The sequence below is a fragment of the Myotis yumanensis genome, unplaced genomic scaffold (genome assembly GCF_028538775.1).
Source record: "Myotis yumanensis isolate MYYU_CA2020_CCGP unplaced genomic scaffold, mMyoYum1.0.hap1 SCAF_11, whole genome shotgun sequence".
Classification (NCBI taxonomy): Eukaryota; Metazoa; Chordata; class Mammalia; order Chiroptera; family Vespertilionidae; genus Myotis; species Myotis yumanensis.
Window position 1 is genome coordinate 35,270,591 of NW_027223762.1, and position 21,344 is coordinate 35,291,934.

At 45.2% G+C, this 21,344-nt stretch overlaps 1 protein-coding gene across 1 annotated transcript in view; it reads left to right on the forward strand.

Annotated features, from left to right (window-relative positions):
- Window positions 1-7,913: 7,913 nt before the first annotated feature.
- The window catches only part of B3GNT2 (UDP-GlcNAc:betaGal beta-1,3-N-acetylglucosaminyltransferase 2), a 33,825-nt gene continuing 20,394 nt past the window's right edge, over window positions 7,914-21,344 (forward strand). The window contains exon 1 of the mRNA XM_070429306.1: window positions 7,914-8,123. The gene's annotated coding sequence lies outside the window, so the exon portion shown is untranslated. The remainder of the gene's footprint in view (window positions 8,124-21,344) is intronic.

The following is a 21,344-nucleotide window of genomic DNA, read 5'->3' on the forward strand; positions in this document are numbered from 1 at the left end:
GATTTATTCTCTTCCTTAGTCCTATTAATCCCTAACCTGGGGAAACAACCTTTCTCGGGGAGGTGGTCCTGTTTAAAACATATAGTGCTAAGAGAGGGAGCAAACATATGCCATATACACCAGGTCCCTTGAAACATAAGCTGTGCAGATGTTTCTTCCCTGCAGTGACTGTGTCAAGCAGCAAGGGTGGTCCGGCTTCCGGCAAATCCCCCCATTTTTATTTTTTAAATGACAGCGCGTGTAAATCAGCGGCCACCTCTCGGATTGGGTTGTTTAAGACTTGGAAGAAGACTTGTTTGTGATTTTGCTAACAGATCAGTCCGAGGCTTAACCCTATATCGGCTCCCCACATGGCTCCCCACTACAAACAGTGGCAATATCAGATTCCAGCACCTCACTGTCCAGCATTTCTCATTTAGCTGAAATGTTTGGGCTTTCTGTAATACATAGGACTTCCTGAATATACACACAAACATTCATGTGTATGGCTTTAATTCTTGGATATTTAAATAGATATATAACAATGAACAAGTTAGTTCCCCAGCCCTTTTCAATGATGACTACTTTCATACCCTAGCATAACACTTCCTAGGAGTTGGCCCTACAGCCAGGTTAGTGACAGAGCTAGAGGATTTTCACTAAAGGGGGTGGGGGAGGGGGAGGGCAGTGCCAGGGAGAGTCTGGATGCAATGTTATTTTAGTATTTTCAGTGAGACAGAGAAAAACCTCATGCAAATATCTCTACCCTCCTTTGGTAGAGATATTTGGTTTTATAAAACCTTTCTTTGACCAAATCTCCATTTTGTATTAGTCCCTTGTTGATGATGTCTGTTTAAGTCCTAAATAAAGGCTTATTTGTTTGACCTGCCGTATCCATAATTGCTCTAACTGCTCATTTTGGTTTCCTATTGTGTAGACTGTTCTAGGAAGCTTGGCAGGAAGCACACTATGAAAATGTGGAACTGAACAGCTCAATGTGTGTAATTTGGGAAGTTCAGCAGATGCCAGGGCTTAGCAGGCTCCCGGCTTGTTCAAGACTAATCCTGTGGATTTTCATTCTTGTGGGCATCATGCCCCTTAAGTCTGAGGGCTTGGGTCCCACCCAAACTCAGTCTACACAGCCATCTCCCAGCTGTCTAACTCTTTTTTTTTTTTTTTAATTAGAGACAGGAAGGGGGAGAGAGAGAGAGAAAGGGGGCGGGGGGGGGGGGCATACTGATCTGAAAGAGAAATATCGATAGGTTGCCTCCCACATACACCCCGACCAGGGATCAAACTCGCAACCTAGGAATGTGCCCTGATGGCAAATGGAACCCACCCCCTTTAGGTGTATTGGAGGAAGCTTCAACCAACTGAGCCACCCAGCCAGGGCCCAGCTGTCTCAATCTTAAAAACCAGGATAATAGCTGATACTTGGAAGCTCTCCTATCACTTCTTCCTACGTAGAAGAGTAGTGAGATAATTGGGTTCCAGAGCTGGTTCTGGTAAAGGCTGACATGTTTTCTGGGGACATGAGTGTGGTTTCTAGGAGACCTGAATTGACCTAGGGATTACCCATGCAACATCATCCCCCCTATAGTGGATGGCATGTTTTGCCCCCACTATAGGGGGGATGATTAAGATATTAACAGCAGTGACTGTCAGCTGAGTCCCTCTCTGAGATTTCTCCTCTGCTGAAAACAGCCACTTTGCTGGTGGTTATGCTCCATTCCAAAGAGCAACCCACAAATACTGTGTGGTTGATGCAAGAGTAAAAAGGCTCAGCTCTCTCACACTGATTTAGGACAACTCTGAGCTATCCTAGCACCAGAGGTCTCCAAAAGATCAGCTAAGGCCGTTGTCCTGCCTGCATTGCAGTTCACCTTCTCTATCCATTCCCGTTTACTTCACTCTCCCAGGTGCTGGTGCTGAGAGCACTCCCTATAAAATTCCCACATGCAAACCTCTGTCTCAGGCTGGGGAAACCCTACCGGCAACAATTTCCTTTATCCTAGTTGGTGCTGCACTGACTGTGTTTGGGGGCCCACACCTTCATGTGATGACCCAGGAGTAAACCATAATTGGTCTAAGTTAGTCAGGTGGGCTCATTCATTTAGCCAGTGATTGGCTTTGGAAGGGTCATGTGACCCCAATGAGATAGGAAGGGAAATCTGGTAGGGGACTGTAGGAAAGGTTTCCTGCATCATGAAAAGAGACTAGGGAGAACAGAGTTCCTTTTCTGCCAATGTTAGCCCTGATGAGATCCCTGAAATAGCTATAAAAAAGGACAGAGGTGGGAAGAAGATGGAGCAAAGAGAACAGCAGAGAAATCATACTGAAGCAGTACCTACCTTGCCTGTGATCTTTTTGTCATATTTGACAAGTCCCCTTTGACAGTACAGAAGGGGTTTGTCGCAGGGGTCCTGAATGATGGAGTTAGGTCTACAATCTCTGATTTTTGTTCCAATTCCAGCTGCCCATTCCACTTCCCCACCCTTTGGAAGTCTGTACTTTTAAAAAAAATTATTATTTAAATATATATTTTTTATTGATTTCAGAGAGGGAGAGGGAGAGAAAGATAGAAACATTAATGCCGAAAGAGAATCATTGATAGGCTGCCTCCTGCACACCCTACTCTGGGGATCGAGCCTGAAATCTGGGCATGTGCCCTGACTGGGAATCGAACTGTGACCTCCTGGTTCATAGGTCAATGCTCAACCACTGAGCCACAATGGCCAAGCTGGAGGTATGCACTTTTTGAAATGTTTGATTGCCAGGATTCTTTCTTGAAAATTTCCTGGTGACCCAAATTCTTTTTTCTGATATTTTATGACCTTTCATTTGACTGTGGTTTGTCAATTAAACTCTGCTTCCTTTTTCTAGGGCAATATGGGCAGGAAGTTTATAGAGTTAATGTTATGCAATAATACCCGCAGCTGAGGGTGGAGTGAGAGTGACTCCTAAAGGATGCTGACTCTGGAAAACCATGTTCTGGGATGGTTTTAGATAAGAAAAGAAAGAAAGGTGATGAAGAGGCTTGCAAACTGTAGAGGAACAAGGGCTTGAACCTAATATTTGGCCCAGAATAGGATATTTATTTTTAGAAAAATGCATTCTTTCCTATCTGTAGTTTGTTTTGAAATGTCAGTTCATAGCTGCCCCAGAGTCTGGTGCAGAAGAAATTGCCTGGCATAGTAGTGGGGAGCCTACTTCTTTCTTCCATTTGCCAGCACTCCCCTCTGTCTACAGACTGTGCTTCCTAATATATAAACAATAAAATGTACAAATCCAAAGTACACAGTGTGATAAGTTTTGACAATGGTATGCTTTTATGTAACCATCATTCTAGTCAACAGATGGAATGTTTCTCTCATCTCAGAAAGTTCCTTCATGCTTTTCTTTCCAGTTAATTCTGTTCTTATCCTCAAAGCAACTGGTGTTCTGACTTCTATAACCATAGACTAATTTTAACCTGTTCTTGAACTTCATGTATATTCTTTTGTGTTTGACTTATTTCACTCAACATGTTTTGAGATTCATCCATGTTATCACATTTATCCTGCTTCCCTTTTAAGACTATCATGGGGTCCATTGCTCTCTGACTTCATCTGACTGTTATGTTTAAACTAGAGGCCTGATGCATGAAATTCGTGCAAGAGGCTCGGTCCTTGCAGCTGTGGCAGCTTGCCTCGGTCCTCGCAGGCCCGGCTTCGTTCAGAAGGACGTCTGAAAGGTCATTCGGCTGTCCGGTCTAATTTGCATATTACACTTTTATTATTATAGATGAGGAGACCCTGCCCATCCTGGTGATTGCTAAGCAAGTGTCCTATAAGTCACTGGGTCCTAACGACCAAGCAAGTGGCTCCTCCTAGGGACAGCCAATTGATCCTTCCATTCTACGTGGTGGTGATGATGATGATGATAATGATGTCTGAGCTCTTTGGAATGAGGATAGAATAACAATTCCTCCTATAAACTGCCAGTACAAATGCCCAGAATTCTATGCCAAGATACCACCTGTACTTTATCCTGGTGAGGACTTGGTCCCACTGCCATGGCCAAGGAAGAAACAAATATTTATTAAGCACCAAGTATCTACAGGCACTTGGTCATATATTACCTCATTTCCCCTTCCTGGGAACTCATTGAGGTAGGTGTTACTATACCCATGAGGACACATAGGGCTTATTCCTAGAGTAGGATTTGAATCTAAGTTTGTAGACTTCCATAACATGATTTTTTACCAGCAGCAGCCAAGGCCTAAGCCCCTGTGTCCATCTGAGGTGGCTCATGCATATCTCCAGGTGACCATTAGACCTCACAGTCATTACCATGACTGGATGCTGCAGGGTTAGGAGAGGATTTGGAGCTAGAGGTACTTCCTTTCTCAATAAGAGCCAACTAGAGTTGGCAGATAAGTCTTAACTTTTTGGAAATAGTCTGCTCTCCTTAGCTGGACAGTTTTGACCTTTGGTGAAGGCCAGCAAATCTTTGTTATGCCCCTTGGAAATCACTGCTTCTTAACAATTGAGTTTACAACTGAGATGGTTTCCAGACCCAGGAAAGCTTTACAAAGGATGATGCTAGCAAAGAGGCATTAGGTTCTCTAATAGGCTTATGCCTTGATAATCATATTAATGGCATTGTCTCATGCTTGATGCTACAATTATGGGCCTCTCCTCTTGCATGCAGTTTTGCAGTTTGATAATAATTAGGAGTATGATTTTGCATTTCTCCTTAATGAAAGTTCCATTCACCAAAATAACACGATGATCCTAATAGAGATGACCATTCCCTTCAAATTGCTGACCTTATATCCCATTGCAATGTCATATACAAGCTGGACTTTACTCACCTGGGAATTCTGAATTTTTCTAGCATCAAGACTCTGTGGGATATGGAGCAAATCCCTTGGAATCATGATATTGGTTTCTGGTATCTTCATCTGATAATAAGGTTTTATGTTTCTCTGTTGTTGCAAAGTCAAAGTAATCTTGGAGGAGAAAGGGTTTGCTTTAGGAGCCAGATAATTTTTAGCCTGTAACTCAATTGTTCAACATTCATGATGTTATCTCTAGTGTCAGGTGTTTGGCCTCTAGAAAGCTATTTTAGGGGCCTTCTTTTTCTCATTTGCAAGTTCCAAAGGATTTGGACTGGAATCCTAAGAATGATTCCACCTTTCCATTAGTAATTAATATTTTAACCATTGACAGAGGCGGCTGTTTTTTTCTGTAGTTTTCATGGCCCCACCTGGGACTGATTAACAGACGACCACAACACTGCTATCATTCTGGAACAACCTAAGTCCATAGCATATATGAGATTTGGGGATTTGTGCTGCTGATGCTACCCTCAGATCTCAGCTCAAATGTCACATCCTCTTGGATTTCTCAGACAAATGGGACCCTATATCACAACTGTAATTATATAATTGATAGTGCATTTAAATGTTTAGCCCTTCTCTCTCCAGCTAGACTGTGAGCGCCAAGAAGGAAGAGTTTGCCTGCCATGTTCACCACTCCAGTGCCTAGCCCTGTGCTGTGCCCTATAGATGGTCAACACATATTTGTTAAATATATGAATATTTAATTTAAATAACTAAATAACACATCTTTACCTAATGATAATGGACTTAAGCCCCAACTCAAGAGTAAAGACTACAGCCAAGTGGGTGCGGGATTTAGTCCCCTAAGACAGTGTAACTATTACAGATACACTTTCAGCTGCATTAATTAATAGCTCAATGGAGAGAATGCCCTTATTTTTTTAAATTTCAGGGCCTGCACAGCTTTTGGCAGCTGCAAAGGATACAAGCTAATTTCCTTGTTGGCTGCCAGCTGACAGTGTAGCAGTTCCTTAACTAAAAACTCCTTGGCTAGCAGTTCCTGAAAGTCTGTCTGTGGCTAGTGGGAGTGCAGTTAAAGGGAAGACATACATACGCATAGAAACAATATTACCGATCTGATGGCACCGAAAAATCTTCAGATGTTAGTGTTCAATCATAGCAATTAAAGAACAGCTTAAAGGTACTTTATTTAAACCAATGAACATGGACTCAGAATTAATTATTTTGACACAAAATGTAAGATCTAGACTTCATTTGTTTATTAATTAATACTTTCTGTAGAGTTCTTAAAGATATTCTAATTTCTAGAAAATGTTTATTAGCTTTCTAAATTATGAAAGTTAATATACTGGAAAAATACAAAATTTAAAGTCAGTAAAGGTATAAAATTCATTTCTCCTCCTCTAACACTCCTATCCCACACCTGGGGTAACCAGGATTACCAGTCAGTGTGCACCCTTCCAGATGTTTTTCGATGAATACGCAAAAATAGCTTGTTTCTTGGACATTATGCCGTACTCTTAGGAGAATCATGTGATCGACATAAAAGCAAAAAGGCCTGGAGGCGCAAATCAGAACTTTCCTAGATCTGACTGAGAAGTCCTGTTTCTAGTGGAACCGTGTGGCTCAGTGCATCCAGCATCTCGCTCTTCTTTCGCGCTAGTTTAAAACTGAGTGGGCTGAGCTCATAGGTGCCTGAAATTCCTACGGAAACAATTTTGGGCTAATTCCGCCTCAGAAAGGCTTCTAAAAAATGCAAATAGTCGAGGGTGGAGTGTCCTTCATTCCTCAGTCAGATTATCTAAAAAGGGAACGCTGCTCTTTTCCCAGAGAGAAAAGGACCAGAGGAGGTGAGGCGGCTTTCCAATACGCCTGGGGCCAGGCTTGCCTTCCGGCGGGGCGCACTCGGGACAAGTTGGCTGCGCGGGGCCTTTCCAACCAGGGCAGCCTCTCCCGGTCGCTCTGCGCTCACCTGGGGTCCCCAGGGTTGTGTCAACAGCGGCTCGGACTCCGCTTAGAATGCAGTGCTCTGGCGAGCCCGCGGGGGCGCTGGCGCTGGGCTCAGACAGTGCGCCTGTGGGCCCCCGAGTTCAGGCCCGTGCCTGTCTTTGGCGCCAAGCCCCCACCATCACCGGGGAGCCGGTGGTGGTGGTGGTGGTGGTGGTGGTGGTGGTGGTGTGTGTGTGTGTGTGTGTGTGTGTGTGGTGTGTGTGTGTGGTGTGTGTGTGTGTTCAGCCATTTAGGTCGCACCTGGGTATACGTCCTGCCCCCTGGGCTGCGGCGCGGGTTCGAGGCCCAGCCTCTGGGAACTTCGCGTTTCCGTTTCCCGAGACACCCGTGGATCCTCGAGGAAACCTGCAGGACACCGCAAGGGGAACCAAAACTTCCCCCTCACCACGTCCCAAGCAGCTTCACAAACCTGAGCTAGGGTGGCAGTGGCAAATAGGGCGCCACCCGTAGGCCTTGGAATCTAGGACACCATTGGGCACCTAAGAACGGTGGGCGGAAAGCATTGGTCAGGTCCCGCTTTGGCCCTGATTCCTCCCCCCACCTTCCACGGTGGAACCTCGGGTTTTGCGGGGACGCCGCCGTCCCAGCCCTTGAGGTATGGCCGGTTCGGGGTAGGTCAGGTCACTACCTTGACTGGCTCTAGCCAAAAAGGGTCACTGGGGCCCCAACGAGGCCATGTGTTTAGCTCCCCAACGACAGACGTTGGGCAAGGGGGGCGACCTGCAGCTGAGGGTTTGGGTTGGATAGGAAAGGGAATATCGTTCTTTTGAACTTGTAGCTGCCCCACTTTCCCGAAGCGTCTACTTTTGGGGTCGCTTCCCTCCAGCGTCGCCTTGTGCTTCCCAGGTGTGGTGCTGGGCAGCCAGGAGGAGCGCCAGCCCGGCTGGGTCCTGGGCACCGACTAGCTGACGGTCGGCAGCAGGGCCTTTCCCAAACTTGGGGCGTAGGGCGGCGGGCGGGGCTGGGAGGTGACGCGAGGGGTGGTGCCGGGCCGGATTGGCCTGTCGGGCGGGGCGGGGGCGGGGCGCGCCCGGGATCCCAGGGCGGGGCCGAAGCGGGGAGCCGATCCCGAGTGAGGCGCAGCTGCCGTGACGGCAACAAGTGCGGGAGCCCAGCCGAACCGGCGCTGTTCCCGTCGCCGACCCCGACGGGCCGCGAGTCGCGGGCGCAACGCATGGAGCGTGAGCGGCGGCGGTCGCCGGGCTGAGCCGCGCCGAGCGGCCGGGACGTGGATGTGGCCGCGATATCCCGCCCCCGCCCCGCTGAGCAGAAGCTGCTGCCGGACAAGGTAGGGCCGAGCGGGTGTGCCCCCCGCCGCTTCCCTCTCCCCCGACTTCCCCAGGCCAGCTCCGCTCCCGCAAACTGCTCCCTGTAACCCCCCACCGCACCCCAGCCACTGGCCTCCGCTTCTCCAGCCCTAACCTCGTTCTTCGCCGGCTCCGGCTTCGTCCCGGCGGAGGGAACAGCCCCAGGTGGCTCCTGCCGCATTTCGCGTCCTCCCACCCCCACCCCACCCCCACCCCCTCTCTGCGCCGCCTTCCTCACCTTGGACTGGAAGAGGCCAGGGAAATCCCACGGCAGCTTGTTGCCCCATCCCATCCTCACCCCCGGGCCGGGGATCCGGGACACCCCCCCACCCCTCTGCACCCCAACTTCCGGGGGAGCCCGCGCCGGGGTGCTGCAGGCACGGTGAAGGGGCGTGTGGGGCCGGGCGTCCTCCTCGGGGTTTCTCCGGCATTTTGGGGAGTAGGGCCGCGCGTGAAGTCGCGCCCGCACCCTCGCACCCCGCACTGGCACTGCGCCGGCCTCCCGTGCCGCAGGGGGAGATCAGGTGTTTCGTGAGCCCAAGAGCCACCACGGCCTGTCCCCACCTCCAGCTGCCTGCCACTGCCACCTCCGGGTCCCCACAGACTGGTTTCTGCGAAACTTAGGGAGAACCTTTAGCTTTGACCTCTAAAAAAATATTCCACAGAGCCCGCGTTGAATGATTAACCAGGCTGAGATCTGGGGAGGGGGGGGGGGTGCTGCGGGGAGCGTGCAGACGGCCTCTGCAAAACACCTCCCGGGGGTAGGCGCGCGGGGGGGAGGGGGGGGGAGGGTGGGCACTTCGTCCGCTGTGGGCGCTGGTCCTGGCGGCTCCCCGGGGACGGCAGGCGGTCCCTTCTGGAGGCAATAAAACTTAATTTCCAGGCCACAGCACTTGACACTCTGAGCTGGGGAGCCCCACTCCCCATGAACTCCCCACAAGTTGCACAGCGTGAAAGCGCATCTGTGAAAATAACATGGACATTTAATTCCCTGGTTGTCGAGGAGGCGCTCTCATTCCTGCCTGAAACGTGGGGGTGGTATGTTGGTCTTTGCTCCCCTACCACTCATGGCCTCCTGAACCCCCCCAACCCCCCATCTTGGTAGAACGATAGTTTAGAACAGTTATATTCCCCTGCCCCTCCCTTTTTGGAGGCTTGCTTTAGATTTCAGATTGCGAAGCCCGTTGTTGGAAATGAGCTTCTACTTGTTGTAATAAATTTTTCCAGTGTAATTGTGCCTCCGAAGGTGGTGGGATGGTTAACGAGGAGGCCAGCTGAGCCTGGACTGGGACTAGAAAGGCGGGGACAGAGGTGATCTCAGCCAAGGGCTCTCTAGCCGCTTCGTGGTCGCGCCCATGCAGATCTTGACAACTGACCCAAGGTCTGGGCGGTCACTTCCCACTGTCCTAGTTTTCACTTCTGTTTCTTTTGAATAGAGGTTCTTAAGCCTGGTGGAATTTGGGAGAGTTTTACACAGAGTCTCTGTACTCTTAAATCAGATTAGGTTTTAAGACCAGGTCGAGTAAACCTTTCCCTGCTGCCTAGCCTTATCAAATGTCTTTATCTTTAGATCTTTCTGAAACGACTTTTTCAGTTTGGAATACAGCTTTTCCCACTTAGGAATCTCCCTACAGCAAGTGGTCACTGCTCTCCATTTAGATTTCTGTGCAGATGGCAGGTGTGTATGGTGAAAGGTCTAATTCTCCACGAAAGTTCAGTTTCCGCCCTCACTGTTCACTAATCTTGATTCTGTCGGGTACTGTTCAGTGACCCTGGGCAAGTTTAGCATCCCTGCCTCATTTTCCATATCTGGTTTTGGGGATGGTAATGTCTGCTCTACCTGGTAGTTTTTGAGAGCAAATAGTTTGCCTGACTTTGCATCATGGCAGTTAAGAAGTGCTTAATGAGTGGTGGACATTGTGTCATCAGTAGAAGTTCCTCCATGCATCAACTTCCCCTTGAAGGAAAAACAGAAACTGTTGTGGAAACCGTTTGGATTTGTCTGACTGAACGATACTAAAGTTGCTAAAAATAGGAAAGTGAAACTTGATAATTTATGGTTGATTTTTTCCCTGTACATTTTGTTTAAATGGGTGGCTTTTTTTTAAAATAAAAGAGTTACATTAGGAAATTAATGTGTCTAAAAATTCTTAATCATTTTGCTTTACATGAGGCACTGCTGGAACAAAGCTAAGATATTCTCTTTTTTTATTGTGTTTTATTGCTTCAAGTATTACAAAGAGTATTACATGTCTCCTTTTCCCCCACTTGACATTCCCCCAGCCTCCCCTACCCCCCAGTGTCTTGTGTCCATTAAGCTAAGATATTCTTGATAGAAATATGTGGGTCTTTTCCAACTGATTAAGGGATAAGAGAAAAGGTGGTGACTCTTTAGTTTCACAAAGAAACTTCGAAACTTTAAGTTTTAGTTTTCTGGTAATGCTGGTTTAAAAAAGCAACGAAAAGAAACATAATTTGGGGATACTGACCCAGAGCTGTGAAAGTGCCTGAAGCACTTTCTGTTCTTAACATACTGGGTCAGTGCTTTTAATTCCTTCTGATTTGCTTAATAGCTACAATATTTGACTCAGAGGTTTTTTGGGACAGTTTTATTGGGCATTTTATGAAAGACTAAACATTAATAAATGCAAATAGTTACTTTTATAAACATTGAGATTTTTGCATCTGGGATAACATTTGGTTATGTAATCTATTACAACACATCAATGGTGGTATATAAATTACCAGTACTGAAAAATTTTCATAAAAGGCCTTTTGATCTTCGATATGCAGATGCCCAGGGGAAACAAAAATCATTTCAGTCCACTGCCTGCCATTTCTAGTGTGCACAGAAGGCTAAAATGTGAATTAAATTGGACTCTGACAATTTGCAAGTTGGGTTTCCTGAAAGCACCTAGGAAAGACCACAGCACATAACCCCAACAGGTGTGGATCCAGCTGCCTTCTCCCTAACCCCCAAGGTGTGATAACTGTTACTAGGTGCTTGCCAAATATGTCTCCACTTTGTAGGGAGAATAAATTCCTCTCTCTGGGGAGGCAATTACTGTAAGAGGTGTGCGCGTATGTGTGGGATAAAGCTTTTGAGAGAATTGATGTAATGATTTCATCATCAAAGGCCGGTGATGAGGCTTTGCTAGTCTGAACAAAACTTCTGTGGGAAGAGCTTGTTATCCGATGAAGAATTTGTTATTAGAGCATAGGTTTCACAATTACCTTACTGCTGGGAAAAGTTATTTGTATGAGTTTTCTGTTTGTTACAACTCTTAGTTGAGATTTTGCACTCACTGTGAGTTTTATCCTCCTTGCCCATTAGCTTTGTCTTCTTGTCTTGTTTTAATTCTTGTAACAAAAAAATAAAACTTCTTTTGAGAGTTTTAGCATTGTTGATAAAGTTATAACATAGGTCTTGAAATATTTGCTGTAATTTTAGGTTTAGGTATTTGCATAGATAGCTCTACGAATATTGTTACAACTTATTCTGTGCACCCATGAACATTCCCTTGGAGCAGGGCTTAAAATTGTTTTTATTCAGCCTGGCTGCTGTTGGTTCAGTGGTTGAGCGTAGGCCTTTGCACCAGGAGATCACCCTTGGATTCCAGCTCAGGGCACATGCCTGGGTTTCTGACTGGATCCCCAGTAGGGGGCGTGGAGGAGGCAGCTGATCAATGATTCTCTCTCATCGATATTTCTCTCTCTCCCTCTCTCTTCCTCTCTGAAATCAATAAAAAATATATTAGAATAAAATCAATAAAAAATTGTTTTTATTCTGATGTGGCTACAGAGGGGAAATTCCCAGTAGCCAGGAAATTAATACTGTCTACTTTTCATCTTGTGGCATTTAAAAATACACTTATTATTCTAATTTCTTCACTCTGGCATGGTTAGGATGTATGTTGCTTACCAGAATGTTTTAAAAAACTGATTATCTAAGAGAATCAATTTTAGATTGTGGCTATGTTCCGTCAGTGTGGCTATGTGGTGATTTAGTGGTTAAGAGCTTGGAGTCGATCAAATGAGGATTTTTTTTTTTTTTTAGCTGGAGGTAGAGCAAACAGTAAAGTGTGTGAAATGCACTAACATTAAGTGTGAAACTCATGGATGTGTGTCCACCACCCATCACGAAGTAAGTGTTTTCAGTAGCCCAGAATGTGCCTGTGCTCCTTCTGGTCAGTGTTCATTCACAGGGGGAACTGATATTCTGACATATCATCTTAGGTGTGACTCACGTCATCACAGATTGGTTTTGTCTGTTCTTGAACTTCAAATAAGTGGAATCACAGAATCATACAGTGTGTAGTCTTTTGTGGAACAAACCTGGATTTGAGTTCCATTTTGCAACTTACCGTGTGACTGTGGTTATGGTGTGACTAAGTTACTTACCCTCTCCGAATCTCGGTTTCTCATTTGTGAAATGAAGAATTAAAGCCCTATCTTAGATTTCCTAAGAATATTAACGTGATGAAACATCTAAAATACCTAGCACTGTACCTGACATGCAGTTTCCTCATTCCCCTTTTATTTCTTTAAAAAGGTGATAACTAAAGCAACTATACAATTTATGTTTTGATATGCTGTTTCATTTTAAAGTTATAAAGGTTTCTTATTGAAAGTTAGAGGCCAAATCTTGATTCAACACTTTGTTGATCTAGCATTTAGCTTACTAGTAAATAAGGCATATTATTTCTTAATAGTTGATCCCTTATTCTTTTTAATTGACATTTCCTCTGTAAGTCATGAGATGACAGTCATTGAAATGTCCCATTCAGAGCTGGTGGGTCACCTGTGTGATATGATCTGGTGTGGAGGAGGGTGCAGCGATGACAGCTAGTTTACGCTCTATTAAGAGGCCCATGGAAGAGTTTAGTTTCAGTGAGAGGCATCAGTAAGTGCCCAGGATGCCCAGAACAAAATTTACAGCTTTATGTTTTGTGAAATAATTATTTCAGAAGTGAAAGCACCGGTCCAGTTGTTAATGTGTGCTTCAGACAAGCCACTTAAAACGTTTTCAGCTTTTATAATCTTACTCTATAAGTGGTATATATTCAGTGGGCTCATGTCCCCAGTGTTCTGATGGTTTTATTGGATACTTTTTTGGGAGTCCTTTTACAAATTTTTAATTGAATTTATTGGGGTGACATTGATTAATAAAATTATATAGGTTTCAGGTGTACAATTCTATAATACATCACCTGTATATTGCATTGTGTGTTCACCAGCCCAAATCAAGTCTCTTTGTGTCATCAACTATCCCCTCTTCTACCTACACTCTCCCATCCTCCCTCCCATTTTCTCTGGTAATCACCATACTGTTGTCTGTGTATATGAGTATCTTTTTTTCCCCCTGCTTAATTCCTTCACCTATTTCACCCAGCTTCCCAATCCCCCTCTCCTCCAACAGCTGTCAGTCTGTTTCTATATTGAGTCTGTTGTTTGTTATTTTGTTCATTAGGTTCCACATGTAATTAAAATCATATGGTATTTGCCTTCTCTGTCTTATTTCACTTAGCATAATACTTCTCCATGCCCATCCATGTTGTTGCAAATGATAAAATTTCCTTTTTTTTTTTTTATGGCCAAGTAGTATTCCATTGTGTAAATGTACCACAGCTTTTTTATCCACTCATCTACTGATAGGCACTTGCACTTACCTTCTGGAGGATGAGGCCCAGAAATCAGGATTTTAAAAAGATTCCCAGGTGATTCTAATGTGCAGCCAAGGTTGAGAACCACTGCAATCTTGGTTATTGTAAATAATGCTGCAGTGAACATAGGGATGCATATATTCTTTTAGATCAGTGTTTTTGGTTTCTTTGGATATATTCTGATGTTTCACAGAGAGGAGGGGCGAGGGACCGAGAGTTAGAAACATCGAGAGAGAAACATTGATCAGCCACCTCCTGCATGCCCCCCGCTGGGGATGTGCCCACAACCCAGGTACATGCCCTTGACCGGAATCGAACCCAGGACCCTTGAGTCCGCAGGCCGACGCTCCATCCACTGAGCCAAACCGGTTAGGGCGACAGTTCCATTTTTAAATGTTTGGGAAAGCTCCATACTGTTTTCCACAGTGGCTGCACCAATCTGCATTCCCACCAACAGTGCGCAAGGGTTCCCCTCTCTCCATATCCTCACCAACACTTATTATTTGTTGATTTATTGATGATAACCATTCTGACAGATATGAGGTGATATCTTATTGTGGTTGGTTTTAGTTTGCATTTCTCTGATGATTACTGATGTTGAGCATCTTTTCATATGTCTATTGGCCATCTGTATGTCCTCTTTGGAGAACTGTCTGTTCAGGTCCTTTGTCCATTTTTGAATTGGACTGCTTTTATGTCCAAGATTTCACTGCCTGTTTTTCATCTAGGATTTTTATAGTTTGATTCTTACATTTAAGTCTTTAATACATTTTGAGTTTATTCTGTATGGTGTAAGAAGGTGGCCTAATTTCATTTTTTTTTGTATATATCTGTTCCATTTTCCCAACATCATTTATTGAATGGACTATCTTTATCCTATATGTTGTTGTCTCTTTTGTTGAACATTAATTGACTATAAAAGCATGGATTTATTTCTGGGCTCTTCATTTTGTTTCATTGATCAATATGTCTGTTTTTATGCCAGTGCCATGCTGTTTTGATGTCCTTGTTGTTATATCAGGTAGCGTGATTCCTCCAATCTTGTTGTTCTTTCTCAAGATTGCTGTGGTTATTTGGGTTTTGTGTGGTTCCATATAAATTTTTGGAATATTTGTTCCAGTTCTGTGAAATATCATGATAGGAATTGCATTCAATCTATAAATTGCTTTGGGTAGCATTGACATTTTAATAGTGTTGACTTTTCCTGTCTATGAACACAGTATGTGTTTTCACTTATTTGTATTTCATTTTCTTTCTTCAGTGTCTTATAATTTTTCAAGTACAGCTCTTTTGGTATTTTAAATGTTTAAATGCAATTGTAAATGGGATGGTTTTTTTAGTTTCCCTTTCTGGTAGTTCATTATTGGTGTATAAAAATGCAACTGATTTCTGGATATTTATTTTGTATCCTGCTACTTTGCTGAATACATTTATCAGTCCTAGTAGTTTTTTGGTGGAATCTTTAGGATTCTCTATACAGTATCACGTCATCTGCAAATAATGACAGTTTTACATCTTCCTTTCCAATTTGGATGCCTTTTATTTCTTCTTCTTGTTTGATTGCTGTGCTTAGAACTCCCAGTACTATGTTGAATCAGTGGTGAAAGCAGACATCCCTGTTTGTTCCTGATCTTGAGGGAAATGCTTTTACTTTTTGCCCATTGAGTATGATGTTGTCTGTGAGTTTGTCATACATTTTATTACAGAATAAATGTACCATCCTTGCATCCCCAGAATAAATCCCACTTGATCATAGTGTATGATCTTTTAAAAAAAAACATATATAAATTTTAACTTCAGAGAGGAAGAGAGAAGGAGAGAGATAGAAACATCAATGATGAAAGAAAATCATTGATCGGCTGCCTCCTGTACACCCCCTACTGGGGATTGAACCCGTCACCCGGGCATGTGCCCTTGACCGGAATTGAACCCGGGCCCTTCAGTCCACAGGCCATGCTCTATACACGGAGTGAAACCAGCTAGGGCTGCATCTGTACACTTCTTAAACGAGCTTAGGAAAAACACATTGTCACCACTTGAGACAAATTGAAAACAGATTGTGTGGCCCTGTGTAGAGAAACCTGGCAGAGAGGGCAGGAGGCTCAGAAGGCCTCGGTTCAAGTCTATCCTCACCCTGGCTCCTGCTTATGGCTATATCATTGTCAGGAGTGCTGGGCCGCAGTCCCTCAGAGGGACCCTGGCTTCAGATTGCAGTAGCTGAGGTGGAAAGCCTGTTCTTGGAGCGCCCCGCCCCATAAGACCTCAAGTTGATATATAATGAAATGGCAGTTCCTTCACTTAGAGCATGCATTGATTGAGTACTTAGTGTATGCTTAGTGCAGTGGTTGGCCCCCTGTGTATTCCTAGGTGGGTCAGGCACAGTTCTTGTGCTCAAGGAATTAGCAGTCTGGTAGAAACTAACCAGAAACTGATGAAATCGTGCTCACTAGAGGGAGGAGCAAAGTGCCATGTTGGGGCAGCTATGAAAGGCTTCCCGAGGAAGTGGTGTTTGGGCTTAGCCTTCACAGGGTGCATACTCTTCAGGGGTAGAGAAAGGAGGGTGGGGCCCTGGGGATGGTAGGCTTGTGGCAGTGTGTCTGGGGGAAACAGCAGTTGTGATCCCCTGGGTTTTGGGGGCAGGGTGCTTAGGAAGGGGTAACAGGACACAGTGCAGCCTCGATGACCCTGCAGAGAAGTGGCACTTGATGGTTATAGAGGTCATGGTGAGCTGGGAAGTTCTTGTGGAGAGGGTGTAGTGACGTGTCATGGTCAGGTGTGTGTTTTGGAAGATGAGCTTGAGGTGAAGGAGAAGCAGGTGTGGCCGTGGGTCTGGGTCATGTGACGGCCTCCTGGTGGGCTCCCTGCTTCCTATTTGCCCCACAACTGTATATTCTCAGAAAGAAGTTGGAGGAATCTTTAAATGTATAAAGTGAAATTACTTCATACATTTCTCTATTTGGAATCCTCTAGTGCAGTGGTTCTCAACCTTGGCTGCACATTAGAATCACCTGGGAATCTTTTTAAAATCCTGATTTCTGGGCCTCATCCTCCGGAAATTCTGTTTCTTTGTTATGGGGTGGGGCCACAACATTAGTAACAAAGAAACAGAATTTCCGGAAGATGAGGCCCAGAAATCAGAATTTTAAAAAGATTCCCAGGTGATTCTAATATGCAGCCAAGGTTGAGAACCACTGCTCTAGTGGTTCCTCATCTCCCTCTGAGTAAAGCCAAAGTTCTTCGGGCCCTTGGCTCAACTCACTGCAGCCACATTGGTCTCTGAGCAGGCCTGCCTCTGGCCTTTGTACTGGCTGTTCCCTCTTCTTGCAATTGCTTTCCCCTGCCCCCCCCCCCCTCCCCCCCCCCCCCCGCTCGCCCATGAGAAGAGAGGTTTTCTCTGACCATCCTTATCCTCATCTCCTCATCTCTGCTTTGTATTTTGTCTAAGCACTTGTCAACCTTATAAAAATTGACCACATAACTTTATTCTTCATTGTCTGTTTTCAACGCTGCTGCATTTAATTAGGTGCTTGATAATCATTGAATTAAATCACTTTATCAGTCTTACTGGGGGAAAAATGGAGGGCTCAAACCCAGTCAGGGATGATATAGGATTAAAGGGAGTTCAAGTGTAAGTGTGTGTGTGTGTGTGTGAGAGAGAGAGAGAGAGAGAGAGAGAGAGAGAGAGAGAGATTTATTTGAAGGGGAGTGAGACATAAAAAGACTCTTCTGGTGGGTGGGATGGGATTTGGAATCCAAATTCAAGGAGGTGTGGAAGAGGAAGCTACAGATACAGGTAGACTGGGGCATTGTTTAACATTTAGGACATGGAAGGCTGCAGTGGTATCTAAGAGGGCCCAGGGACAGGAGTATGGGGGTAGGGAAGACCCAGCAATAGGCTTGAGCCCAGAACTGTGGAGAGCTCCCATTTGGGGTGATGAGGCCAGGAACAAAGGTGCAAAAGAACAAGGAAGAGGAGAATCGGGATTACGGGTGGTCTTGGACTTGGGGCGGGAGTAGAGGTGGAGGCCAGCAGTGTTAGGTATCCTGGACAGTCAGGAGAGGCCAAGGACTTCGAAGGTTCTAGAGAGTGAGGGGGACTGAGAAAGTCATGGCACAACATAGGACGTGACTCTTTGAGGAGGTTGGCAGAGAGGGGAAGAGGAGCCTGTGCCTGAGCCCCTGGAGGGAGAGCTGGAGCTGGAGACAGTGGAGGTGGCCACTGAAGCAGGACCCCAGGGAGCAGCCAGAGATGGTAATCTTGGGGCTGTGACTTCCTGAAAGGGTGACGACTGGTCCATGTGGAGGACTTAAAGTAGATTTTGGTCCCAGAGCTGACCTCAAGTAGCTTTGTAACCATGACAACCACTTAGTAGCTTCTGTTCCCTCCTTCCACCCCACCCCTGAAGAAAAAGCCTGCATTGCCAACCTCACCTACTGATTGTTTGAATCCAGTGCAGTCGTGAATACGAAAGTATTAGCACTCCAGCAAGGTTATCTCTATGAACCATAAGTTTGCTGTGACTTAAAATTTGTGCTTCATGCGGAAACCGGTTTGGCTCTGGATAGAGCGTCGGCCTGCGGACTGAAAGGTCCCAGTTTCGATTCCGGTCAAGGGCATGTACCTGGGTTGCGGGCACATCCCCAGTAGGAGGTGTGCAGGAGGCAGCTGATAGATGTTTCTCTCTCATTGATGTTTCTAACCCTCTATCTCTCTCCCTTCCTCTCTGTAAAAAATCAATAAAATATATTAAAAAAAATTTGTGCTTCAGAATTCTGTTGTTTATTTTCTTTAAAAAGCTCTTAACATCCACCTGCTTCTCTGACCAGGCTATAGCACAGTTGTGTTTAAAAAAAACAAAACACAAAACAAAAACCTTCAAGTCGCTCAGATTGTTCATTGAGAAGCCTGGTGATGTTTCAGAATCAAATATATTTGTCTAGAATTGAAAGGGTCAAAGTGGGTTTGTTATAACTACCATTTTTTTCCTAAATATTTAACATTTGGAACAAATGGTATATGTTTTTTATGTATTATTTTTATGGTTGAATTTGACACTGCTTTATAAGGAATGTATGTCGCTTTTATTCTTGAAGTACCAGTAAATGAGATGCAGCCATTTAAATTTTCTTCTTCCTCCACCGAGTAAGGAATTATTTTATTCAAATGAACTTAAAATACCTCTCATGAATACTCCTATTTTTAACTGAATGTTTCTCTTCTGATTTTTTTCTTCACGGTTCTGATAGATTCTCTCTCTTTTTAAAAAAATCTTAATAATGAAAAGTTTCAAATAAGTACAGATACAGAGAGTGATATAATGAGGCCCTAGGTGGCCATCACTGGTTTCAGCATGATGGCCTCTTTTCTTGTCCCTCCCCCACACAGACTAGGAGGTTGTGTAAGCACCACCCAGAGCGGGAGAGCAGGTCCATGCTGGACTCCAGGTGAGGGAGTCATCAATGTAGAGACAGTAGAAGCTATGGGAGTGAATGGACCCCCAGGGGGAAGTGGGCAGAAGGTGGAAACTCAATACAAGGAAACACCAGGATTGTTACCCCTGTGATATGTGAAGGTGACATTCACAGACATACTTAAAATTAGGTGACTTAAACTGCACTTAAATCTGGTAATTTCTAAGGCTCAATTTCTAAGCTACTCAGTAGTGTGTCCATATATTAAGCAAGCAACATGTTCTCTTTTATTTTGACATTTGGTAAATTTTTCTTGGCAGGTAACCACAGAGAGCGATGTTACTATTTCATCTCTCCTTTAAATATGTAGTCAGAGGTCTTGGTTGAACAGACCAACACTCCCCCCCCCCCCCCCACCCGCCCCAAACCCCCATTGGACATTTGGATAAAAGGCCACTATTTTGAGGATATGTATTTTTAATCCATATGACTTACTTTGATATTTTAAAAAACAAGCACCTGTCAGTAACTTGTTGAAATTTAACAACACTTGAGAAAGGGAAAAGAGTCAGGAACAGAATCTGGGATCTGGGAAGAGGAGACACCATTTTGCTTGTTTGGTACCCCATTCTGAAGTTGCCACCCCAGGGCCGCATGTCACTGGAAAGGTTGTCTCCTGGGAGGGAGGATGGTCCCTGACTCTGGAGCACGAGTGGCTTCCCAAGGGAGCCCTATTTATTTATTTATTTATTTATTTATTTATTATTGTTATTTTTAAATACGTTTTTATTGATTTCAGAGAGGAACAAAGAGGGGGAGAGAGATAGAAACATCAATGATGTGAGAGAATCATTGATGGGCTGCCTCCTGCACACCCCACACTGGGGATTGAGCCCACAACCTGGGCATGTGACCTGACCGGGAATTGAACCGTGACCTCCTGGTTCATAGGTCAATCACTGTGCCGTGCGGGCTGGGCGGGGAGCCCAATTTAATTGGGTACTCAGTGTGTGTAGGGAGCAGTGCCTGGTGCTCATTTCATGGTCATAGCACGTGTAGGGTGGGGCGCCTCGGTCCTGCATCCCTCAGAGTTGAGGAGAGTGGATCTTGGCTCACCTGGAACCAGTTGGGCTGGGAAGCATTGATGGGGTTGGGGGTGAGTTCTAGGTAATGGGCTCTTGGTATTCCTTTTGAGAGGCTTATTTGGAGGGAGGGCTAAATGTAATGCACTGAGGGAATTGAGGAGGAGGCAGTGGGATTTGAACCTGGACCTTCAAGAATGGGGATGGGATTGAGAAGCAAGAAAATGGACGTTTTAGGCTGGGAGGAGCTACATGAGCAAAGGTGTGGGTGGGGAGGACAGCAGTTCTTAGGGGTGCTGAGGCCTCTGGAAGGGGACTTGCAGGTGGCTCACCTGGATCTAGGATCAGGTCTTTGTGAGAATGCTTAGGGGAGATGCAGATGCTGACCTCCGCTCCACCCTGGCTGTGCCAGCCATTCAGTTCATGCCTGGCTTCAGGTTTGACAGCAGCTGGGATGGACTTGCTGGCTGGGGCGGCCTATCTGGGCCCCACTTCCTGCCCCCTCCATCCACTCTGTCTTGGGAACCTCAGACAAGTTTTGGGGAACAGTTCACTTATCTGTAAAATGAAGATACCTCAGTAACCACTTCACAGTACTGTATATCCAGTGGGATCCTTGATGTGCTTTCTGGCACATGGACAAGCCATTGTGGATGGTGGGGGCTGGTGTGCTGTTGTTAATTTGTCTTGTTATAAAAAGTGCCCCTCATAGCTCCATCCCATTTCTTCATTCCTTGTCTTTTTTCTTCCTCCCCCAAGTATTAGACCTGTTGATTCCTTTTAGTTTAATACAACATTATTTAAGTCTCTGCACATGCCAGTTCTGCACAGTGTTCTGTGATTTTCGTGTATGGTGTTAAAGAGCGAGTCGGCAGTAATCTCAAGGCTGCTTCTCTAAGGCACTCCACTCGGGTCCTGGAGCCTGAGGGGGTGGTGCCTGTTGCTCCTTGGTGTCCCCGTCATTGTAACCAAAGGCAAGTGCTCACTAAGAAAACACGTTACTGGAAGACTTCATTCTAACAGCCGAGAAATTGAGGCTTCCCAA